The sequence below is a fragment of the Myxine glutinosa genome, chromosome 6, assembly GCF_964187855.1.
Source record: "Myxine glutinosa chromosome 6, kmMyxGlut1.1, whole genome shotgun sequence".
In the NCBI taxonomy this organism is placed as follows: domain Eukaryota; kingdom Metazoa; phylum Chordata; class Myxini; order Myxiniformes; family Myxinidae; genus Myxine; species Myxine glutinosa.
In genome coordinates this window covers 42557146-42583144 of record NC_136266.1, presented here as the reverse complement: position 1 = coordinate 42583144, position 25999 = coordinate 42557146, and positions in this window count along the sequence as shown.

The following is a 25999-nucleotide window of genomic DNA, read 5'->3' as shown; positions in this document are numbered from 1 at the left end:
ATATATATATATATATATATATATATATATATGTATCCCTCCCCTCCCCCCCCATGCATCGGTCCTCAGCCATTATGATCACCATTTGTTTCTCCATATGACGTCCATGTTTTTTGATATAATCTCAGGAAAAGCTGAGAATGTGGTTGGGTCTGTAAGCCACTGTTTCTTGTATTGCTATATCATTTACAGGACGATTGTAATCGCACGACTCCTGCCTGAATATAATGAACAATGCCGCTTATGTAAACCTGCCAATATATTGGCCTATTGGAGCCATCTACATATTGAATGCAAAAAATGGTGGAATTTCTTGTCCTCTCCATCCACCCCTCTCCCCCATCCCTCCAAAATGTTTTTTGGGTTTTTTTCCATTTGGTCCTTCTCTGCTGTTGGTCTCATTTTCCCTCTCATCTCCTCTCCTCCTCCTGTGCAACTCCAGCTAATCTCACCCTGTCTTCTTTTTCCAAAATATTCCAATCTTTATATTAAATATTATATTATATAATAAATATTATACATTTTAAATAATAAATATTCAAAATATATAAATATATAAATTAATTAATTAATTAATAAAAAAAAAAAAAGGAATAAAAACATATATTAAAAAAATATAAATATATAAATATATCAAATAATAAATATTCTTTATATTAAATATTGTATTAAATAATAAATATGTATTATTAAATAATAAATATAAATTTTAAATAATAAATATGTATTATTAAATAATAAATATAAATTTTAAATAATAAATATTCAAAATACATATATACAGGGTGATTGAAAAGTAACTCCCAATTATAAAATATTTAGAGATTATTTTTTTATTGTAATATCTTTCTCAAATGTTTAGTGTTTGTTCCTTAATGTATGAGAATGTAATCTGTGTTGGTTTTTTTTCAGATTATTTTTTGTTTGAAATTCGGAAGCCCTACAAACACGGTGTGGTCATTCCACACCACACCGTTACCTTGAGCCGATATTGCGTTTTTTCAGAAATAACACGAGGATCTTCTCCTGCCCAGTAATAGCAGTTGTGACGGTTCACAAACCCACCGATGTGAAATACCGCTTCGTCAGACCAGAGGATATTTTTAAAGAGATCAGACCAATCTTCATACCAAGCCAGCATCACCTCCCCAAACTCCATGCGAATGTCGCAGTCTTCAGCAGAGAGTGCTTGACAGTAGTGCGGCTTCCAAGCATGCCATTTAAGCACCTTTTTGAGCACAGTTCGTACTGTGTGAAAGGAGAGCCCACTTTCCCTTGCTGCTTGTCGAATTGACTTTCTTGGGCTATGTGTAAACATTTCTTGAACTGCTTGCACTGTTTCCAGGTCACTGGACTTGGAAGGGCGACCGCTTCTTCGAGTATCAGATACAGATCCTGTAGCCATGAGTTTTGCATGACAATTCTTGATCGTCTTTGCCTCAACTTGAGCATGTGCTCCTTTAATGGTCCTCCACCATCTTTGCACTTGAACAACGGATTTCCAAACTTCGTAACGTGCCGCTAGCTGGGCACGCTCCTGCAGGGTAAGACGTCCAGCCATGTTTGTAGGGCTTCCGAATTTCAAACAAAATATAATCTGAAAAAAAACCAACACAGATTACATTCTCATACATTAAGGAACAAACAGTAAAAATTTGAGAAACATATTACAATAAATAAATAATTTCTAAATATTTTAAAATAGGGGGTTACTTTTCAATCACCCTGTATATATATATATATATATATTAATTAATAAAAAAATTAATAAATAATAAAAATTAATAAATAATAAATAAAAATATATAAATATGTAAAATAATAAATATTTTTTATATGAAATAATAAATATTGCGGAGCACGCAACCTTTGCAGCAGCGAAGGAGCTTCAACCGCAATATGTGTTCCTTTAATTAAATTTTTCTGTTATTTATAAAACGCTCATCCCTGAACATGTAAAAAAAATATATAAACAATGAACGATGAGTAAATAAACCACAAGAATTTCAAAACTTCCATCTCGTTGAGCTGCACTTAAAAGATTTGGACTTTGAGATCCCGATCGAGCTCCACTGTATTCCAACCCATCAATCTTTGTGTGATTCCTATTTCTCTTCTATTCCCCAGAAAGAACCAGTGGACTCATTTCACATATGGCTATCATGTGCTGCACATTTCAGTGAATCCAACTGACTGTCCGCGCTTGTTGTATAGTGGTAACAAACATTATCTTGTTGTGCTTAGATTTGTTAGCCGAGTAAATAATCAGAGAAAATGGAAATATAATAACCTTTCAGGGCCATGTCCATATGACATACACAAAATGCAGACTTTATCTCTCCCCCATATCCTCTTCTAGTCTCTTCTACATCTTAATATCCTTTTTATCCAACCTGCATGGATTTGCGCATAATTTCTCGATGGGCCTTGTCATGTTCTAACCTCACTTTGTTTAAATTGTCTGTTTGGTCTGTTTGAGCTTGCTTTCCTTGTCTGGCCTGCCCTCTGCCACCATCTTGTCTTGTCACATCTGGTCCAGCATCATTAGTTTTCAGCATTTGTGCATCCTTCATGTATAATAAAACGTGTGAAAGAAAATTCTTATCCCGCACTCCATATGACAAGTCTATTACAATACACATGACTATTAACAAACAAAGAAACTTCTCAACCGCCCCCATACTCTCTTCTTCCCTGTACAAGAATCCATAATTGGTACCCCGATGGGGGCGTGATACATAGATAGGGAAGCAGTGTATCGGAGCCTCAGGCGGCAAGCACCTGGTACAACCGAAATCAAAGGACTCGAGGCAGGGATGATTGGCTGGATCTGGGAAGCCTTGGCAAACAGCCAGGACTACAGGGGATAGCTCTCTGGATAAACACTGTTCATCTCAAAAGCGTTTTGTTTGTTGTGTTTTGTATATTTTCGAGAATATTCTTTTTTACGGCCAATGTTTATTCGAGGATTTTCTTTCCCTTGTATCTCTTATAATTAAGCTCGTTATTTAACCATTAACCTGCCTTGCTGTGCATCTGCGATTCCATTTCATCATTTAACTATAAACCTTCTTTCGCAGATTCCATACTTGAGATGTTACAGAAACATGAGGAGCTTTATATTTTGTACAATAAATTTATCTAAATAATAAAGCAGGAGTGTCTGTCTGTCTATCCCTGAACTACTCCCTCACTTTTGGGGCTAGCCCCACCAAACTTTATGTCGAACCTTTTGGGGTCTGTGTGGGCATCCTAAGGTGGGTGGGATGTTTCATACATTTCTTAGTGCAATTATGTTTTGAGTTTACACCTGTACAAAGCTGCTCTGTCTCCACATGCAAAGTCATTCATGAGTTCAGCATTCAGTTTCACCATTTACTGCATGTGCAAATATCCGCTGGTTCAGTAATATCTCAGGTAATGGTAGGCAATACCTTAGTCTAGAGGTAGAATGCATAGGTAGTGATGCTCTGACTGTCGTGAAGAAGAAGAAACCTAAATGTATCATAAGTAAGAAATTTGTGTAGACCTTATGTCGTGGAAGAGCTTGTATCTTCGTCCCCATGAGAGGGGTGGGGTTTGTTAATTAGCGAGGGATTATGGGTAAATTAATCCCCTGTATGTAATTGCCTCTTTAATATTTTCATGTGTTCCTTATGACACCGCACTACACACCATCGCCAAGCCAAGCAATCGACACCATAATTAATGACACTAATTAAAAATCAACCGGAAACCAGGCATCGAACACTACCGCTGGTGCCGCAGCCTCTACATCACCACCTCAATCAGGCTCGGCCGTGGAGCTATGCCCCGAAGAGCAGCGATTGGTCCGGGATTTGATTGGCACAAGGACTGGTAAGATGGAACTTGCTGATAGGAGCGGAGATGGAGACGTTGTGAGATGACGTTCGAGCCTTGACTATAAAGGAACACTGTGCCGACATTTCCTTCTTCTCATTCTGGATTCCATAGCGTACAGTCGCTATTGCTCTTGCACAAGGAAGATTCATCACGAACGGTCGTGTTCCGACATCTTCATTGTGATCGTGAGGAGGGGAAACTACGGACCGACAACTGCAGTATCCCGTGCAAGAACGACGAGTGAATGGGCGCGGCCTGCTCACTGCACTCTCAACGAAGCCAGGAGTGAGCAGACGTGCGGCGAGGGCTAGTTCGCACCAACGAGCACATTTTCCCGCCAAGGATGCAAGGGGTTTTTCACGATTCCTGACGTGATTCAAGAGCCGATTTGAGCTAAATGCCACAAACTACACATATTTATTTTCTGTTATTTTTCTCATTGTTTGTATTTAAGTCTGTGTGGGGGTGCTCCAATTAGGAATATAGTATTATTGTGCATTATTTTGTCACCGGCATTTTCTTTCAAAAATCCAGTATTTCTGTACATTTTTATTCCATGTCAGTTTGAGTTGATTTATTGCAGGGTCGAGTACGTCGGGTGGACTCGTGAAGGTAAGCTCTTAGGCCTCCCTCACCACGCTTATAACGAATGTCCGCCATTGAATTGAATGTCGAGGAGTTAAAGCTCCTTTTGTCATCTGTGTCGCCCTGCGGTGTTCACCACAGAGGGCAGGCACAAGACAATATATATATATATATATTGTTACTGTCACGGTTAAGATGTTATTTTTGACCGAGCGGTTGGTATGACCGCGACCTAACAGTTCCCCCGATTCTTCCCCAACTCACCCGATTCACCCCAAACTTTGGCCGTATCGCACCGCAGCTGCCCAATCTGGAAAACTCTAAAACGACCGAATGCAAAGAGGAAAAGGAATAAGATGAGAAGACGGACAGAAGAGTAATGGGATTTATTATTTACACATATAATCAAGAAGGAGCAGTCACGATTATGTACAGGGACACGAGACGCAGGTGACACAGTGAATTCCTTATACAAGCTTAATTACCTACCCAGGACAGAACAAACAAAGACGAGACACACGGGGAATTGCAGAGTGGATTGGCTGGAAGGAGGTGTGTGGCTGGAGGGGGAGGACGGCACGGAGCTGGCTGGAGCTTGATCCCGCACGGGGCGTCGGGCTGGACCTCGACGGCCGCTGATGCCACTGATCCTGTCGTGTGCGCGGGATCACGGGTCGGGTCACGGGTCAGATCACGGGTCGGATCACGGGTCGGATCACGGTCAGAGCCGACGCGCTGGTGGGGGGTCTGGCGTGACGGGTTCTCTCCTCTCTCTTTTGTTTGTCCAACCACTCTTTCTCCAACGCAACCACTCAACGCAACCACTGAACGCAACCACTGACCACCCCTGACGACCAACTCAGCTCTTGTCATGGACCTCTCTACGTGCTCTTGCTCTGACGACCCAGCTCTTTCCTTTGTACTCATCTCTCCTCTGTAAAAGCTCATCTGCCTTGGACCTCCTCTCGTCTCAACGGCTTGGGCTCCCTTTCGTCTGCCGGTAAAAGCTCCTCTCCTTTTGGACACGCCCTGCCTTGGGTTATATAGGCCCCGCCCCTCAACCTTTGCGAACCTCCCCGATCGCTCTTCCTCCGCCCTCTCTAGCCACACCCCTGGCTCATGGTTGGTCGAGTGGGGCTGGCTCACTCCTCCCCTCTATGACGAGGTGGAGACACGCCTTTCTTCTCCGACCCTGCCTCGTGGTCAATGGCGGTAATTGGAGCGGAGGTAGTTTCTAATCGGCGAAAAGGGGGAGTGGGGGTTTTGGGAATGGGAATGAACGTTTTGGGAGTGGGAATGAAGGGAATCTATCTCTTTCACTGGTGCAATGGAGTATTTCAATTAATGGGAGACACAGCCTTACCCTAAAACACAGAATAAGATATAACTATTGAACAGGGGTATTCTATGATTGGCTGTGGTGTGGATGCTTTATGGACTAATTATGGGATGCCCTTTGACCTTTACACAGCTCTGGAGGCAGGAGGCGCAGAATAACCAATAATAATAATTCACACAATCAAAAAAATATACAGTCCTCATATCCGCAACACTGCACCCTCCTCCTCTTAGGCACGTCCCGGGCCTACAACTTTTTATTTAGTGTGACACGTAGGTGTAGTTCCCTCTACTTTTAACCTGACCCTGAGTGCGACAGTTTTAAAACATAAATAAATGTGTCCCGCTGCTCCATTGCACCCTGCCTAACAGACTTACGCCCACAGTTAACCGAATTGCGGAATTGTCTTCAAACTATACACTGACGGTGGGGAGCATTATTTACAATGACGCTATTTTTATTTACAAAACTAACCCAGGACCTGTAATTGTTCTTTCTGGGGGGGGGGGGGAGACAGTCTGCTCTGCATCAATGCACCATGAAAGCACCTAAAAACGCACCAATACAAGCACCCTCAAGCACCAATCGGTGCAGTCACCATAGTTCATCAGTGTTCAATGCATGTTCAATGAACCTCCCCGATCGCTCTTCCTCCGCCCTCTCTAGCCACACCCCTGGCTCATGGTTGGTCGAGTGGGGCTGGCTCACTCCTCCCCTCTATGATGAGGTGGAGACACGCCTTTCTTCTCCGACCCTGCCTCGTGGTCACGATGACCAGGTCACTCTACTCTGGACATGCTGCTTCTGCTGTCTCAACAATGGATGGAGGTCCTCAATGCCAAACAGGAAATTAGAGCTGTCTCCCTCGACATATCACGTGCCTTCGACACGGTCTGGCACCCCGCTCTGCTCACCAAACTCTCCTCCTTTGGTATCCATGGAAATCTCCACGCATGGCTGGCGGACTTCCTCTCTAGTCGTCGTCAACGTGTGGCCCTGAATGGGTTTCTCTCATCTCCTCTTCCTGTTCAGGCTGGAGTTCCCCAAGGCAGTGTTCTGGGCCCCGTGCTTTTTCTGGTCTTCATCAATGATCTCTCTGACTCTCTCGAAAATCCTCTCTATCTCTTTGCTGATGACTCCACTCTCTGCCGCTCCATTCCTCTTCCCTCAGATCGGCAGTCTGCTGCCTCCTCACTCTCTGAAGACCTGGACAAAATCACAGACTGGTCAAACAAGTGGAACATGTCTTTCAATCCTGACAAATCTCACACTCTTACTATGTCTCTCCGAAAAGATCGACTGGACAACCCTCCCATCTACTTTCTCAACAATCCTCTCCAAGAAGTTCTGTCGCTCAAGATTTTGGGTCTCACTATCTGCCATGATCTTTCTTGGGAAAACCACATTTCCAAGCTGGCCTCCAAAGCCAGTCGCCGACTGGGCATCCTCCGTCGTGCGAAGTCCTTCCTCGGCACACCTGAGCTCCTCACCACATACAAGGCTTTCATCCGCAGCTCAATGGAATACTGTTCTCCCCTATGGGCCGGTGCTCCTGCCTCACACCTAGCTCGGCTTCACGCTGTTGAAACCAAAGCTTTCAGAATTATTGGAATCTCCCGCGATGAAGCTATCTCTGAGGGCCTTTCACTCACTCACCGCAGGCAGGTAGGTGGTCTTTCTGTCTTCTACCGACTCCTCTCCGGCCTTGCACCCCCAGCTCTCTCTGTGCTCTGTCCCCCAAATATTCCTACAGGTCGCACAAGATCTGCCAGCAACCCTCTGATGGTTAAACTGCCGAAATCTCGGCTCTCTGCTCACCTTCACTCTTTCATTCCTCTTTTCTCCCGCCTCTGGAACAAACTCCCTCACTCCCTTCAATCCCACTCCTCCCTCCAGGTCTTTAAAACAGCTGTTCACCACCATCTCTTATCTTCCCCCATCCAAAACCTTGATCTTTTCTACCCCCGCTAATTCACCCCAGATCCACCTTGTTTGAAATTCCAACTTCTTTCCTGGAAGTCCTGGCAGTGTCCATATGTTTTATACCTCTCCCACCGCCCCCTTCCCATGCCCCCCCCCCCCAAAGCCCTCGCCCTCTCTCAGATCTCTCGATGTCTCCATGTCTCTCGGTCCCTGCTCTCAAATGTTGTGTTTGTGTCCTTCCCCCTCTCTCCCCATCTTGTCTACCGCTCCCGATGTTATATGTTTTATGTGTCGGTTTGTCTTTCTGTGTGATTAATGTTCGCTCTTTCACGAGCCTCGATCTTGTATACAAAAAAAAAAAAAAAAAAAAAAAAAAATAAATCAACAACCCCTAACCCTGTAGGTGATCTCTTGCTCTTCGGCCCCCTCTGCTGGTTATTATTATTTGTTCTTCCAGATGTTGTCTTTCTTTCATTTTCTTACTGGCGGCCTATTTGCAATAAAGTGTGCCCAACGTGTCCATTTTATTTTCTTTATTTATGGCCCACAGGGCCGACTACGTGTGGTTCACCTGTGGGGCATCGGTGCCCTGTGGCCAAGGTCCGCCAGCAAGATTTCGGGCCCTCATGGCCGGTTCCAGCAGAGGGGCCATGCCCCAACCCATGGGGTCCATCAGTGGTGCTCGGCCACAGGCATGTGGTCCATAATGTGGTGCATCGATGCAGACAGCTGGTTCTGAGAGTGCCGGCCGCACAATGGCCGACTCACGCACGCTCCCCTCGGCGCCCAATGGCGCACAGGTCATGTGGGAGACAAAAGAGACAATTGAGCAAGGGGTAAGGTCACAAGGGTACACATCAATAAGGCAATGCAAGGCGAAATGCGTACGGAGAGCGAAGTGAGAAAGCTCGTCCCTACCGTACGTCACCCCCCTGTCACCTACACTACCCTTGCCCTTACCCCATATGTACAAAAATCTACACATTACCAATCCGTCGCTACCGTCACGTCTTCCCTTTATTTCCCTTATACCAAATTCGTCTTCACTCCCCCACTACCCAAAATTTGCCATCACCCAATTCGTCATCAATCCTCATAAGGAGGGAGAGATGGAATTACGCACAATGTCACACCCACGTCATGATGCGTCTCACAATCCAAAACATTTGCATTAATGAAAAATAATAAAACATGGCATGGTGTGGAGTTACGTCATCTCAGGTGAGTGGATGCAGATGGTGCGAGGAGACTTCAATCCTAACTATCCTCTAAATGACTTTAACACACTTTACACTACCCGGGGTCTTTCCCTGCCAATCCATTGGCCAGCTTACACTATGGGTTCTAAAAACCAATTCCCATTGACCAAACTGTGGTGCTCATCAATTTGGGGTCTCACTCCTCCGATTCATCTCCCGGTGCCCTTGCACAATTTCTGGGCTGTGACGTGTAGCTCTCCCAGCAGGTCTACCCACCTGCACACCTCCACCACTGCAGTTGCCACCCGAGCTTACCTGCTCCTTAACCTAACCTATCTACTGGGGAAGGCCCCTCCTGGCTCTGTCACCCCACTCGGTGCCCTCTGGCACTGGGCTACCCGGGTCCGTCCTCCGGATCCTCGGGCCCCATCCACAACTACCGGCTCCCAGAGCCCACCTGCGGCCTCACCTGGCCGACATCCTCACAGTGGTGGAGTGCCCAAACCAACTACACACACTAACAGGCTACACGCCCAACCATTTCCACAACACTAATGCACCCATCCAAATACCATTCTGTCACCCGCACCACAGATGCCAATATCCAACCACAATTTACCTATACCCTCTACCTAACACTTACACTACCCGCCCCAGGTATTCGTGATGGGGGTCCACTCTTCCCCCATTCACACCTTCGCACCACCCACTCCACTCCATCGTTTCCACCATACTCACTCCACGACCATCCATTCCAATACTCCACTTATTCCACACTCCATGTCTTCCACACAACCATTTATTCCATTCACCTGTTGGCGCACACCTGTGCACTCACACCTGGTGCCACCTGCACCCTTCTCTCCCCTTCCTAGACCATTTGGTCAGCACAATACACAATCACCTTCACTCACTCATACACTGCTCCATCCACCTGTTCAGTTGCACACCTGTGCAATCACACCTGTTCAATCCTCAAACACACGGCATCATCTCTTCTTACTACTCCCCTCTGAAACTTGCGCTTCCCAGTCGCCCCTTTAAACTATTGCGCTCCCACGTCATTATCATCCAATCTACTCTACCTGCGTCCCCACTACAGGTATCCTTGTCACTAACTAACCTTAACGTCACCTAATGTCATCTTCTAGGTCCCTACACACAATATCCTAACCCACCCGGGCTAGTTTTCACTGCCATATACCCCATAATCTAGTGCTCCTTTGCCCCCCCGCTGTGAGGGATGGTGGATTTGCCATCCCACCACATCGGGGAGGTCCTATCAATTTCGCTCGTCCAAATCCAACAAATCAAAAATTTGCCATTTACTGCTAATCACCGTACCAATCATCAAATTTTGCCTTTTTCTAATTTTGGGTCCAAAACACTAACCTCATCACCCGTCTACTTATTAAATCCTCTCGGTGCGCCAATTCCCTTCTAAAGCTCGGCTTCGTACAGCCGAGCAATGAATGTGGGTTGTTTTGTGCCAGCGGCTGGATACGTCCCGCATTCGGGGCAGGGACGGGGGCTTACCCGGGCCGAGATCCCACGCACCACCTCGGCGTGGAGCCATCCAATGTCCCGATCTCGACCTGCCGGCACGTCTCAACAAAAAGTGGTCGCCATGACGACCCTTCCGATCGAGCTGCCCGCTCTGCCTAGTTGAGCACGGACGCGGCCATTCCAAGCGAGGCCCAGCGTGGATCGCGTACGGCGGTCCTTTCGAACCCGCCGTGGCTCGGATCCCCGCTGGTTCTCGCGGCACGCGAAGCCCGGCACGCACCGAGGGCCCGATTCGGCTAAATGTCGCTCTAACCGCTAACCCGGTTACCGTCGATGCCTCACCTGCATGCTTGCACGCATACGCTACCCCTGTCTTGCCCATACATCCAGCTGTTGCCATGCTCCTCGTCGTACCTTCTCTAACACACCCAGGTACACTCATTGCACTCACAGACTTGGTCACACACCTGACCACCGAACACTTTGGCACACATTCGTTGTTCGCACACCTCACCAACAAACCTCTTCGCGCCCCTTCCTCGGTCACCTCCTCTGTGACAATCACAGGTGTGCTTTCACTCGCACACCCAACCACGTGCCTCACGACCAACTCAAGTGTGCATTCCCACGCACGCTCTACCATTCCAGGTGTGCATCCTTCCATTCCAGGTGTACATCCTTGCTCACCTGTCATAACCAACTCATGCTCCGTGTCACTCTCACTACTCTCACCTCCACTCTCGGTCGCGCACTCACCCTTACTCTCGACAGCACACTCTTTCCTCATGCACCCGTCCGTTACACATCTTTCTCGCGCACACTCTCCCGTTACATCCTCTGTAACACTCACCACAGGCGTACACTTTCTCGTTACATCCTCTGTAACACTCACCACAGGCGTGCATTCCCCCTTACTCTTGACAGCGCACTCTTTCCCCATGCACCCGTCCGTTACACACCTTTCTCGCGCACACTCTCCCGTTACTTCCTCCGTAACACTTACTACACCGCGCTTCCATGTACCCCCTCGCACACGCGCTACGACCGACTCACTCTCGACAGCACACTCACTGGTCGGCGCGCACTTTTTCCTCACACACCCCATGGTCGGACATTCTCGCACACCTCTTTTTTCGCACACCTGACCTGTCACACACTTCACCAACGGCCTTTCATGAACACCCGGATCCACACCACCCCCCAAGCCGACTGAATCTCCCCTCACATCATGTACATTGCCACTCACCTCCGTACCTCGTCGTCGCACCTCCTCTGCCACCTGCAAACTTTTTATTTGGTTAGTGAGCACCTCATCATGATTTGAACACAGACCTTGTACATATTCCATGACTTCCTCCTTTATCTCCCTCTTAGTTTCCCCCCGTCTCTTCTTAATTTCACTCACCCCCTCTTCCACCTCCTCTAATTTTTCCTTTACCTCCTTCAGCTCCCGGTGCGCCCCCTCCATTTCTTCCTCCATCGCTACTTTAACCGTTTCTATGTGCATCCTCACCTCTCGGTCCTTCGTCTCCATTACTTCTGTCACCTCCTCCAACTTCTTCGTCAACCCCTCATGTACCATCTGACATTCCTTTTGTGTCGCTATTAATTCGTTCTTAATGTCTTTTTGTGTCGCTTTTAACCCCCCGATTATTTCCGTGTTCTTTTCCACTTGGTCCGCTAATTCCCTTTGTCCTACTGTCAGCTGCTCTACTCCCTTCGTCAGACCCTCTATGCCCCCCTGTAACCTCGCCGTATTATTTCTCACCTCTTTCTCCATACGCTTCTCCCCTCGCTTTACCTCCTCGCGTAGCCCCGAAACCTCCTCACTTACACCTCGTCGTATCCCCTCTTTCATCCCCTCCATCTCTTTTGTAGATGCCACCCTCATCTGTCCCAATTCATCCCTCTGAGCATCCAGTTTACTTTCTAACCCGATTTGCACCTCCTCTATCTGGTTCCCCATTCGTTTGATTTCCCTGGCAGATTGTTCCCCTATTTCCCGCAATTTGTCTTCCATCCTATTTTCTAACCCCATTAACCCATTTTTCACCTCTTTTATCCCATTGTCTAACCCCTCAAATTTAGCTTCTAGCCGTTCCCCCATTTCTCCCATTTTGCCCCCCATTACCCCCATACTGTGTTTCAAACCTCCAATTTGGTCTCCCATTTGTCCCATCAGGGCCCCCATCATTCTGTTTTCCATTTTTTCACTATTCTTCTCCATAAGGGCCTCCATTTGTAACATAAAAAGGTTCGGGTCCAGCAGCGGCGCTGCTACGGTCGCGGGCGTGGCAAAATTTGGTGCCGCTACACCCACGTGCGTGAGGACGCTATTTTGTGCGCCTGATACCCCCTCAATCACCTCCTCCATATACATTTCCCCGAGGTCCTGGGTCGATTCCACCCCGTCTATCTCTCCCACCGGCATCCGATCGCCTTGACCAGCCATGGCGCGATTTCAAAATTCGGGTTTTTCTTTTAAAACACAATTTTTTAGCAGCTCGTAATTTTGAGCGCGTTAACTTTTAAGCGCGCTTCGGGTCCGTATCTCACTCCCAACACCAATTGTTACTGTCGCGGTTAAGATGTTATTTTTGACCGAGCGGTTGGTATGACCGTGACCTAACAGTTCCCCCGATTCTTCCCCAACTCACCCGATTCACCCCAAACTTTGGCCGTATCGCACCGCAGCTGCCCAATCTGGAAAACTCTAAAACGACCGAATGCAAAGAGGAAAAGGAATAAGACGAGAAGACGGACAGAAGAGTAATGGGATTTATTATTTACACATATAATCAAGAAGGAGCAGTCACGATTATGTACAGGGACACGAGACGCAGGTGACACAGTGAATTCCTTATACAAGCTTAATTACCTACCCAGGACAGAACAAACAAAGACGACTCACACGGGGAATTGCAGAGTGGATTGGCTGGAAGGAGGTGTGTGGCTGGAGGGGGAGGATGGCACGGAGCTGGCTGGAGCTGGATCCCGCATGGGGCGTCGGGCTGGACCTCGACGGCCGCTGATGCCACCGATCCTGTCGTGTGCGCGGGATCACGGGTCGGGTCACGGGTCGGATCACGGGTCGGATCACGGTCAGAGCCGACGCGCTGGTGGGGGGTCTGGCGTGACGGGTTCTCTCCTCTCTCTTTTGTTTGTCCAACCACTCTTTCTCCAACGCAACCACTGAACGCAACCACTGAACGCAACCACTGAACGCAACCACTGACCACCCCTGACGACCAACTCAGCTCTTGTCATGGACCTCTCTACGCGCTCTTGCTCTGACGACCCAGCTCTTTCCTTTGTACTCGTCTCTCCTCTGTAAAAGCTCATCTGCCTTGGACCTCATCTCATCTCAACGGCTTGGGCTCCCTTTCGTCTGCCGGTAAAAGCTCCTCTCCTTTTGGACACGCCCTGCCTTGGGTTATATAGGCCCCGCCCCTCAACCTTTGCGAACCTCCCCGATCGCTCTTCCTCCGCCCTCTCTAGCCACACCCCTGGCTCATGGTTGGTCGAGTGGGGCTGGCTCACTCCTCCCCTCTATGACGAGGTGGAGACACGCCTTTCTTCTCCGACCCTGCCTCGTGGTCAATGGCGGTAATTGGAGCGGAGGTAGTTTCTAATCGACGAAAAGGGGGAATGGAGGTTTTGGGAATGGGAATGAAAGTTTTGGGAGTGGGAATGAAGGGAATCTATCTCTTTCACTGGTGCAATGGAGTATTTCAATTAATGGGAGACACAGCCTTACCCTAAAACACAGAATAAGATATAACTATTGAACAGGGGTATTCTATGATTGGCTGTGGTGTGGATGCTTTATGGACTAATTATGGGATGCCCTTTGACCTTTACACAGCTCCGGAGGCAGGAGGCGCAGAATAACCAATAATAATAATTCACACAATCAAAAAAATATACAGTCCTCATATCCGCAACAATATATATATGTGTGTGTGTGTGTGTGTGTGTGTGTGTGTGTGTGTGTGTGTGTGTGTGTGTGTGTGTGGCTAGAAAGCTCCAGGCCGTGCTCTCAAGGTATAAGCAGTCATGATGGATTCAAACTGATTCATACATCTCCAGCAACCTCAGCACCAGGAATGCACCAGGCACCACGGTTCCAGAAAGCTCAGATACAATGGCTTCGAACCAACCACCAACCGCAGCTCCATCAATGCCCTCAGACGTACCTCAAACAAAGCCATGCCAAGCTTGTGGTCGACAACATAGCGTCAAAGCACAATTTCCTGCACTTGGAAAACAATGCAGTGCTTCTGTTAAAATTAACCATCTTGCACAGGTGTGCAGGTCATCAAAGAGGCGGACATCATCCGTTCTTCAGATTGTTGAACTAAATGCATCTGACATTGAAAGATAACACACGGTGTACACCATCGAAAACAAAATGCCTTTCTGTCCTCCGCCAGGGAACAAATTCAAGGATTGTGAAGTTGTGATCGTGGGGATTTTGGTATCACTACTCATTGATGTAGGGGCAAAAGTCTCCATTGTGGGTGACAATCTCTACCACAAGTACTTTTTGTCTTATCCACTCGACTCTGTGCAATCTACACTTCAAGCCTACAAATGACTCCATAATTCGGGTTTTGGAAATGATAACTGTTCCCGTGAACTACAAATGTGTCAAGCTCGACAAGTTCACCTTTTTTGTTGCAAAAGGCATGGGTTTGGTTTGGTTTGGCAATGGGTTTGGGGAGTGTAAAAGTTGCTGTCACACTCCTCGAGTGGACCTTGCGGTTCCACTTGTGTCTCAAGGCTCGAGACGTCTACCTTTCGCTGTTCACGAATAAGTTTTCAAGGAGCTAAAATGCCTTGAATCTGAGAGCATCATTGAACGCATTGATTAGTCTCCATGAGGGTTGAATCTCGTCATCACAAGACGTAAGAATGTAGAGTTAATACTTCGTGTTGATCTTAAGTCAGTGAATAAAGCTGTTATTCCTGATAAATACCCACTTCCAAACATCAATGAATATAACTATCTGCTTCATTCCACAGTTTGACAGTGTTCACGAAGCTAGACCTAAGAGGAAGCTATACATACAGGTAACTCTTGAACAACAGCGCAGACATTTGACTGCATATATGACTCATGAAGGCACGTTCCGGTAGCGTAGACTCAGTTCATGCGGCCTCAGTTCTGCACCAAGTGCGTTTCAGAAGATAGTCGCTTCGGTCCTGTCTGGTATTGAGGGGACCTTCAACCTCCTTGATTATGTCCTCTACAAAAAAGACAAAGCAGAGCATGATCAGCGGCTGTATGAAGTGTTGTCACAACTAGTCAAGCACAACTTGACGCTGAATGAGGAAAAGTGTACCTTTGCTATGTCAGAGATCAACTTCTTAGAATATCATGCGACATCCAAAGGTGTGTACCCAAATTAGGACAACATCGAAGCAGTTCAGACTCTTCCTACTATGTCAAATGCAAAAGAGCTTGCATCATTCCTAGGGACTACAAAATTCTACCTCCACTTTGTACCCAAAACACATGGAGATCGTTTATCCTCTTCGTAAACTACTGCGCAAGGATGTGCCCTGGGAATGGACTCGTATACAACAGCAAGCGTTTATCACACTGAAGGAGGTCACATCTCCTCCAGTCCTCGTACAATTTGCTCCTAATGCAAGACGATCATCACGACAGATGCATCAGCTTCATCAGTGGGAGCAGGACTTTCGCAATGGATCACGGGTGACGAAAGGCCTGTAGATTTTATTTTTTTTTGTATACAAGATCGAGGCTCGTGAAAGAGCTAACATTAATCACAAAAAAAGTCAAACCGACACATAAATCACAAAAAATAAGGGGAGCGATAGACAAGATGGGGAGAGAGGGGGAAGGACACAAACACAACATTTGAGAGCAGGGACATCGGGAGAAATGTGGGAGGGGGAGGGCTTGGGGGGAGGTGGGAGAGGTATAAAACATATGAACACTGCAAGGACTTCCAGGAAAGAAGTTGGAATTTCAAAAAAAAAAGTGTAGGTTTTGGATGGGGGAAGTTAAGAAATGGTGGTGAACAGCTGTTTTAAAGACCTGGAGGGAGGAGTGGGATTGAAGGGAGTGGGGGAGTTTGTTCCAGAGGCGGGATAAAAGGGGAATGAAAGAGTGAAGGTGAGCAGAGAGCCTAGATTTTGGCAGTTTAACCATAAGAGGGTTGCAGCCAGATCTTGTATGACCTGAAGGAATATTGGGGGGACAGAGCACAGAGAGAGCTGGGGAGCAAGGCCGGAGAGGAGTCGGTAGAAGACAGAAAGACCACCAACCTGCCTGTGGTGAGTGAGTGAAAGGCCCTTGGAGTTAGCTTCATCGTGGGAGATTCCAATGATTCTGAACGCTTTGGTTTCAACAGCATGAAGCCGAGCTAGGGGTGAGGCAGGAGCACCAGCCCAGAGGGGGAAACAGTAATCCATTGAGCTGCGGATGAAAGCCTTGTATGTGGTGAGGAGCTCAGGTGTGCCAAGGAAGGACTTCGCACGACGGAGGATGCCCAGTCGGCGACTGGCTTTGGAGGCCAGTTTGGAAATGTGGTTTTCCCAAGAAAGATCATGGCAGATAGTGAGACCCAAAAGCTTGAGCGACAGAACTTCTTGGAGAGGATTGTTGAGAAAATAGATGGGAGGGTTTTCCAGTCGGTCCTTTCGGAGAGACATTGTAAGAGTGTGAGATTTGTCAGGATTGAAAGACATGTTCCACTTGTTTGACCAGTCTGTGATTTTGTCCAGGTCTGCAGAGAGTGAGGAGGCTGCAGACTGGCGATCTGAGGGATGAGGAATGGAGCGGCAGATAGTGGAGTCATCAGCAAAGAGATAGAGAGGATTTTCCAGAGAGTCGGAGAGATCATTGATGAAGACCAGAAAAAGCACAGGGCCCAGAACACTACCTTGGGGAACTCCAGCCAGAACAGGAAGGGGAGATGAGAGAAATGCATTCAGGGCCACACGTTGCCTACGACCAGAGAGGAAGTCCGCAAGCCATGAGTGGAGATTTCCATGGATACCATAGGAGGAGAGTTTGGTGAGCGAAGCAACATGTCCAGAGTAGAATGACCTGGTCTGAATCCAAATTGATGATCAGAGATCAAGCCATTGGAGAAGAGGAAGGATTTGATATCCGAAGCAATGATGGATTCCATGACCTTGCTGATAATTGGAAGCAGGCTGATTGGTCTGTAGTTGCAAGGATCTGTTTTTGCCCCTTTTTTGTGTAAAGCGGTAATGTTTGCTGATTTCCAAGATGCTGGCAGATGACCTTGAGCAAAAGAGAGGGTGAAAAGAACAGAGAGAGGGTGATGTAGAGTGGCAGAGCAGGGTTTTAGTACCCATGGGCTGATGCCGTCTGGTCCAGTTGCAGAATCAGAGTCGAGGTTTGACGAAAACTTCTCCACCTTGTCAGGAGAGAAGGACACTGAGTCCAGGAGCAGTTGGGTTCGACTGGGAAAGGTGGGAACAGAGAGAGATGGGTTTGGGACACAAAATTTTGAGGCAAACACAGAGTTGAGGCATTCGGCTTTGTCATGTGCGGTGTCAACTGTGTAGCCATTTGAGGTAAGGGAGGGGATGGAGAGGGAACAAGCACCAGAAAGGGATTTGACCAGACGCCACCAGGATTTGGAGGAAGGAGACAGGTTTGAGAGTTCAATCTTGAGTGTGGAGAGATAGTGCTTCCTGGCACTCCTGAGGGTAGACACACACTTGTTCCGAGCTTGGTGGAAGGAACTGAGATTGCCTTCAGTTGGATTTGCCTTCCAAGAGGCAAAGGCAAGTTGTTTCAGGGCAACTGCCTCACCACAAGATTCAGTGTACCATGGACGGGAGGAAGAGTAAGACAACTGAAGACGAGATGGGATAAATCTGTGCAAGAGAGAGAGCAGTTTGCTTTGGAAGAATTCCCAGGAAGAATTGATGTCAGAGGCAGTAGAGATGGGAAACCAGTCCAGGTGATTGATGGCTGCTTGCAGCCCGTGCCAGTCGGCCTGAGTGAAATGCCAGATTCGTCGGCGCTGAGGAGGCTCTCTGAGAATGGCCAGAGAGATGTCCACTTTAACAAGCACATGATCAGAAGAACCGATTGGAGCAGAAGAAGAGCAGCAGACATTTGCAGGGAACGTAGTCATCACCAAGTCCAGAAGAGAAGATACTCCATTGACTGAGATCCGGGTCGGGAAAATGACAGATTGTGTCAGTCCCAATGAGTCACAGAAGTCCTTTGCTGAGGTGCCATGGCTGGTGAGAGATGAACCCACACCCAGCCAGCTGGCATGATGACAGTTGAAGTCGCCACATATGAGGAAGAGAGAGTTTGGATGAGTTGATAGAAGTTGGTCCATGTTGTCCGACAGCGAAATGTAAATGGAGTCATCACTGTTTGGAGGACGGTACAGAACACATATGAACAAAGGTGGGAGCGGAGAGGAAGCCGTAGCCAGAGGTACTCCTGGGGGTGGGGTGGAGAGAGGGCAGTGCAAGGAGAGTGAGGAAAAGAGTTTTTGATAAAGATAGTCACCCCACCACCAGGACGAGGCTCAGGTCTATCATACCGGAGGAGGGAGTAACCAGGAAGAGATATTAAGGAATCAGACATCTTGAAAGAGGAAAGTTTCTGTTAAGCAGATCAAGTCTGGATTGTCAGAAGCAACCCGAATGGAGAGATCAATCAGGTTTGAACGAAGGCCGTGGATGTTTGAGGTCCATACCGTTAATGAGGAGAGATGGCGAGCATCGGGTGCAGGCCAGGGGAGACGAGGGGTAGGGTCAGATGAAGGATGAGAGGGGGAGGTAGGAAGAGCAGTTGATAGTATGTCAGAGATTACAGAAGAGTTACAAGAAAGGGAAGGATGAGGACGAAAGGTTTGATGGTGATGGGATGAGGCACAGTGAGGGGTTGTTTGAGGGGGGGGGGGGGCAGAGGAAAGTAGAAGGTTGGGGGAGGTGGAGGTATGAGATAGAAGGTAGATGAAGTGGGGAGGAGGCAGCTTTGAGAAGGTGGGAGGAGGGAGAATTTGGGAGGGATGGTTGGGGGGGAGATTTGGAGGGTAGGGGCAAGGGGGGAGATTTGGAGGGGAGGGGCAAGTGGGAGTTTAGGAGGGGCGGGGCAAGGGGGGAGTTTAGGAGGGGAGGGGCAAGGGGGAGATTTGGAGGGGAGGGGCAAGGGGGAGTTTAGAAAGTGGATGATTAATGAAAGATGAACATTTATAACAAATTGGGTTTGTTGTGATTTTCAAGTTAGCAATCTGTTTAAGAACGATGGAGGAGGGGTGGAATGAATAAGAATTTAGAGCATGTAGTGAGAAAGAATTATAAGAGATTGAATATATTTTTGAAATGGAATGAGTTGAAGAGGAAATTGAAAGGAGCCTTTTAAATAGGAATAAAAACAGCGTGTTGTAATAAACCACTGAATAAAACACTCCAGGGGAAAGTTTAAACATATTTAAACAGAACCGTGAATAACAATCTTATATTCACAAAAATACCAATGGAGAGAGGGAGCTGAGAGGGACAACCACGAGTCACTTGAACAGGGCAAAAGGTGGAAGGCAAGGATGGGGGCGGGGCGGGACAGCGCACATGGACAGAGGCAAAAGCACACGATGGGACAAAAGCACACGAGGAGAAAGGGAAATAAAAGTTGTTTTTTTTTGTGGGGGGGTGGCGGTTACAACGTTAGCCAAAGAGTAGATGTTCGGTGAAGTTTGGGGGAGAAGGGAACATAAAAAAACCTAGCAAAACCAGCGAAGGAAGGAACAAACTTCTCATACACTTTCAGAGACAGAACGCAAGTACTCCACAGGGGAACGCAACGCGTTAACATGTGTCTACGCATGCAAACACTGGCACGTATATTTGTATGGTCGAAGGTTCACTCTGTCTTTGATAAAGGTTGTCTTACCCGTGGCACCCGTGCGGTGATGTCAAAAGCACTACAGCAGCGCATGATGCATCCGCTCATGAGGGACATCCTGGGATCATCAAAATGAGACAGAAATGTTGTGATTCTGCAGGTGACCGGGTATTGACCAACGCATCGAACAGTTTGTGAAGAAGTGCGAAGCATTCATCCTCAATGAGAAAGCAGGAGATCCAAGTCCTGCTGCTCCTCAGCTTCCATCATGGGTGGAGAAACCGTGGCAACAACTACAGTTGGACATCTTCGGTGAGGTTCGAGTTGCACCTCACAACCGGAAATACTTAGTCGTAGTCAATGACTTTCACAGCAAATGGCATGAGATTGCAGCTACAAGCTTGATTACAACTTTGTCCATTATCAGCATCCTGGATAAGTTGTTTGCAAGATGGTGGCTTCCTGAGTCCATTATGACAGACAACAGACCTCAATTTATTTCTGAGGAATTCACACAATACCACAAGGCCAATGGCATCTAAACTCTTCACACTACACTGTATAATCAGCAGAGCAACGGTGAAGTTGAGAGGTTCAACAGTCACCAAAGAGAGCATAAAAGCAAGTCCTGCTGAAAGGCATTCGATCAAGCTATGGATACTCTGTTGTGCTCGTATTGTTCTATGCCTCATTCATTGACCGGGAAGATGCTCACGGAGTTAATGATTGGGTGCACCTTTCCCCTGCCACCTAATCTCCAAAAATCACCTACAGTCACGTGAAAGAGTAAGTACACCCCATGTAAAGTTTTTACTTTTTCAACATATATTTCAACATACAGCTATTTGATCTTCATTTCAACAATATTGATAGATAAAGGTGATGTAACATAACAAATATCATGAAACATTTACATTTTGTAGTCCATTGTATAATTTAAATAAATATAAATGCAAATTTCGCATGTGGAAAAAGTAATTACAACCCTACATTTATCACTACTTCAAATACCTAAAATTAGAATCAGGTGCACCAGCTCAGGTGCAAATGATTAGAACATCGTTAGAGAGGATCTTGGAGGAACCTGTCTTATTTAAACCTCAGACATTTGGTTTGGTTTGCTCTTTGTTGTTGAAGTGTGCGGCATCACCATGCCTAGATCAAAAGAGCTCTCTGAGGCCTTCAGAAAGAAGGTTATAGATGCCTACGAGTCTGGGAAGGGATTTGAAAAGATCTCCAAACAATTTGAAATCAATCATTCGACTGTCCGGAAGATCATCTACAAGTGGAGAAGATTCCAAACAACTGCCAACTTGTTCAGGCCAGGCCGCCCGAGCAAGTTCAGCACAAGAGCAGACCGCAAGATGCTGAAATAAGTCTTGAAGAACCCCAGAATGTCATCACGGGACCTACAGGTAGCTCTTGCCACTGTTGATGTCAAAGTGCACGAGTCTACCATTAGAAAGAAGCTGCACAAATTTGATCGACATGGGAGGTGTGCCAGGAGGAAACATTTGCTGTCCAGAAAGAACATCAGGGCAAGACTAAAGTTTGCCAATGAACACCGAGACAAAGTCCAGCATTTCTGGAACAATGTCCTTTGGACAGATAAGTCAAAGGTAGAGCTATTTGGCCACAGTACCAGAAGACAAGTTTGGCAAAAACCAAAGACAGCATTTGACCACAAGAACCTGATACCAACTGTAAAGCATGGTGGTGGAAATATTATGGTTTGGGGCAGCTTTGCTGCATCAGGGCCTGGGAAGATCACCATCATATAATCCACTATGAATTCTTCATTGTACCAGAGGGTGCTTGAGGATAATGTGAGGCCATCTGTCAGAAAGTTGAAGCTCAACCGAAGGTGGACCTTGCATCATGACAATGACCCTAAACATACCAGTAAATCCACCAAGGAATGGCTGAAAAAAAAGAAATGGAGGGTTCTGGAATGGCCAAGTCAAAGCCCGGATCTAAATCCCATCGAGATGTTGTGGGGGGATTTGAAACGAGCTGTGCATGCAAGAAACCCCTCAAACATCGCACAGCTGAAAGAATTCTGCATCGAGGAGTGGGCAAAAAATTCTTCCAGTCGATATCAGAGACTGGTAGAGTGGTAGACAGTTATAAGAAACGCCTCCTTGAGGTTGTTTCTGCCAAAGGGGGCAATACCACCTATTAGAGCCAAGGGTGTACTTACTTTTTCCACATGCGAAATTTGCATTTATGTTTATTTAAATTATACAATGGACTACAAAATGTAAATGTTTCATGATATTTGTTATATTATATAACCTTTATCAATCAATATTGTTGAAATGAAGATCAAATAGCTGTATGTTGAAATATGTTGAAAAAGTCAAAACTTTACATGGGGTGTACTTACTTTTTCACGTGACTGTATATCGGCAAATGCAAAAATATAAGCGATCGCAGTCTATCGCATAGCGACAGCAGAAAATGAAGGAATACACAGGTAATCGGTCGAGAGCAAAGTCACCTTCATTTGCAGTGGGCCAATGGGTCAGAGTGGAACACCCCAACCACGCACATAAACTAGCGACTTCACTATCACGTCCCCAACATATCTCACAACAACTGGGTCATCATAGCTACCTACTTGGAGATGGTACAAAGTGTAATGCATGAAATCTGGCAGCATCCAACCTGTAATATGTAGAGAATGATGGCAACTGCCTCTTCTATCCACAAACTCTTCATGATGATAATCATCACAATGATCACATCACAATCTCAGCATCACAATGATTCCGCTGGGCTGCAATCTGGCGAATACAGATCTTGTTGCGTTCGGAAGCGTCCTCAATACTTGAGAGATTTCCAGTGTATATGGACTTCCTAATCCATGAATATGGTGCAAACTTCCACATAATGAACTTTAAAATTTTGAACACATATCAGAGAAAATGTTGGTCGCAGTTTTAGGTAACTACGGATTTTGAAATGGATAAAGTCTTTATTTCAGAATGGGGGAAAATATGTTCTGTTTGAATAGGGTGTTTGTTGCTCCAGGGACATCAAGTTTGATGAGGTACCCTGAGTGCAGCGTTAACGAGACGCACAGACAAGACAAACAGACAAACAGACAGGGGTGAAAACATAACATCCGTCCACCTTCGGTGACAGAGGTAATAACGCTTGGAGCAAAGAAAAAACATCCGTCAATAAGGAGCATGCACATGTCAAGCTGAATGTTATTGCACAATAGATAGCAAAAACGAGTTACTCGATAATATACATGGAAACTTTATTAAGAGCATGTGAATATATACATATACGTAGTATATCGCTGCAAAGACATTAAAATTTATTATGTGAAGTATAGAGAAGGACATATGGTGACCAATGACCATGCTGTCTTGAACTTAGTGAATCAAGTTCCTCCCGATTTTTCCATATCCAGTATTATTTTGCAATTCTGCCAAATTTCAAAAAATGCCTCTGAGCCTTCCAATGGATCGGATTATTTCTTATTTGAAACTTTACACTCGAACAAATATTTTTACAGGTCCGAATTCCCGTCACTCGTAGTTTGACCCTGGAAAACTTAAGTTATGAGTTACATTGTTCCAGCTTCTTGATTTCACTATTTGTTGAATTTTAGTGGATTAAATATACTGGTAGATACAGTGAATTCAGAAAGTATTCAGACCCCTTCACTTTCTTCACATTTTGTTATGTTGCAGCCTTATGCTGAAATCGTTGAAATTCATTTTTTCCCTCATCAATCTACACTCAATACCCCATAATGACAAAGAGAAAACAGGCTTTTAGAAAGTTTTGCAAATTTATTAAAAATAAAAAACTGAAATATCACATTGACATAAGTATTCAGACCCTTTGCTATGACACTTGAAATTTAGCTCAGGTGCCTCCCATTTCTCTTGATCATCTTTGAGATGTTTCGACACCTTGATTGGAGTCCACCTGTGGTAAATTCAATTGATTGGACATGATTTGGGAAGGCACACACCCGTCTATATAAGGTCTCACAGCTGACAATGCATATCAGAGCAAAAACCAAGCCATGAGGTCGAAGGAACTGCCTGCGGAGCTCAGAGACAGGATTGTGTCGAGGCACAGATCTGGGGAAGCCTACAAAAAATATCTGCTGCATTGAAGGTTCCCAAGAACACAGTGGCATCCATAATTCTTAAATGGAAGAAGTTTGGAACAACCAGGACTCTTCTTGGTGTTGGCTTAGCAGTTGGGGTGCTGGCTTGGGATCCTAGGATCTTGGGTTCGAATCCCAGCCGATCGCTGAATTAACACCAGGGGGGTTGACTCAGCCTGTCATCCTTCCGAGGTCGGCAAATTGAGTACTAGTTTGCTGGGATGAATGATCACGGTGTGTATCCCGATTTAGAATAGGTACACCGTATCCCCACACATTGTAAGAGGCGACCAAGGGTTGGCGTCAGGAAGGGCATCCCGGCCATAAAAACATTGCCTCAAACAGGGAACCATGATTGTCATGGGGCCCGCAAGGCTAACACCGGCTCTAGCGGGGAAAATGGCCTTAAAACGATCATTCATTCATTTGATTGTATATAAATTATAATACAACAAACTTGTGAGATCACGAGAAGCAAATTTCAGAACTAGGATTTACAGTTTAAACTCCGTGCTACGTGTCAATGTGTCAGGTTGATGTTTAAATTCCTTTCCATCCAGATTCACTTTTTTCCTAATTACTATTTCTATCACCTTCCACAGATGTCCGTGAAGTTAGTGTTACGAGAAAAACTACTACCCCCATTTTCATTACTATCACCCCATAAAAAAACTCAAAATAATGATGAGCTTAAAGCGCGGTGCTACGCGCGCTTACTTGCTACCAAGGAGGAAGCGGACAACGCGGTTAAACAAAAGGGTCTTTATTCTCAAGAGGTCACTGTAGCACTGGCGCGCTCCGGGCTGCGCGCCCAGTGTATATCCTGAGGCCACGCCTACCCCTCGGGCGTGGCCGCCGCCCACTTGGTGCGCGGAATGATGTCACCACGCCAGTGGGCTTTCGTGTCCGCCACACGCGCCCCCCCAGAATTCCCACGCACCTGGAGGGCCAGTTTGCGGGGCAAACGGATGACCCGGCCGAAGCGCCCTCTGACGACCGGCGGCGTCCGGGGTGCAGGGATGCGAGCTGGGATGCCCCCGGCTGTACCCGGGATGGGTGCCGGACCGGGGGGTGGTGTGCTGGCGGTGCTGGGAGGTGCCGGGGGTCCGCCCGCCGGGGGGCGGCCCCGACGCGGGGGCCGAGCCACCGGCGGTGGGTGGTCCACGTCGAGGTGGGCCGGCTTGAGTCGATCCACCGAGACGTGGTCGGGAGTACCGCCGATGTCCAAGGTGAAGAATTTCACCCCGGTCTCCAGCACGCGGAAAGGCCCATTGTACAGGGGCCGCAGTGGTGTCCAGTGGGCGTCGTGCCGGACGAAGACATACTCCGCGGTGCGAAGCTCCGGGGCGACGTGCGTGGGTGGGTGCCCGTGGTGCGCCGTCGGCACCGGGGCGAATCTCCGGGCGGTCTCCTGCAGCGCGGAGCGCTCCTGCGCCACGGACCAAGGTGCTGTGGGGTCGGGGAGGAACTCGCCCGGCACCCGCAGCGGTTGTCCGAAGACCAACTCCGCCGTGGATGCGCGCAGGTCCTCCTTGGGCACCGTCCGGAGGCCCAGCAGGACCCAGGCGAGCCTG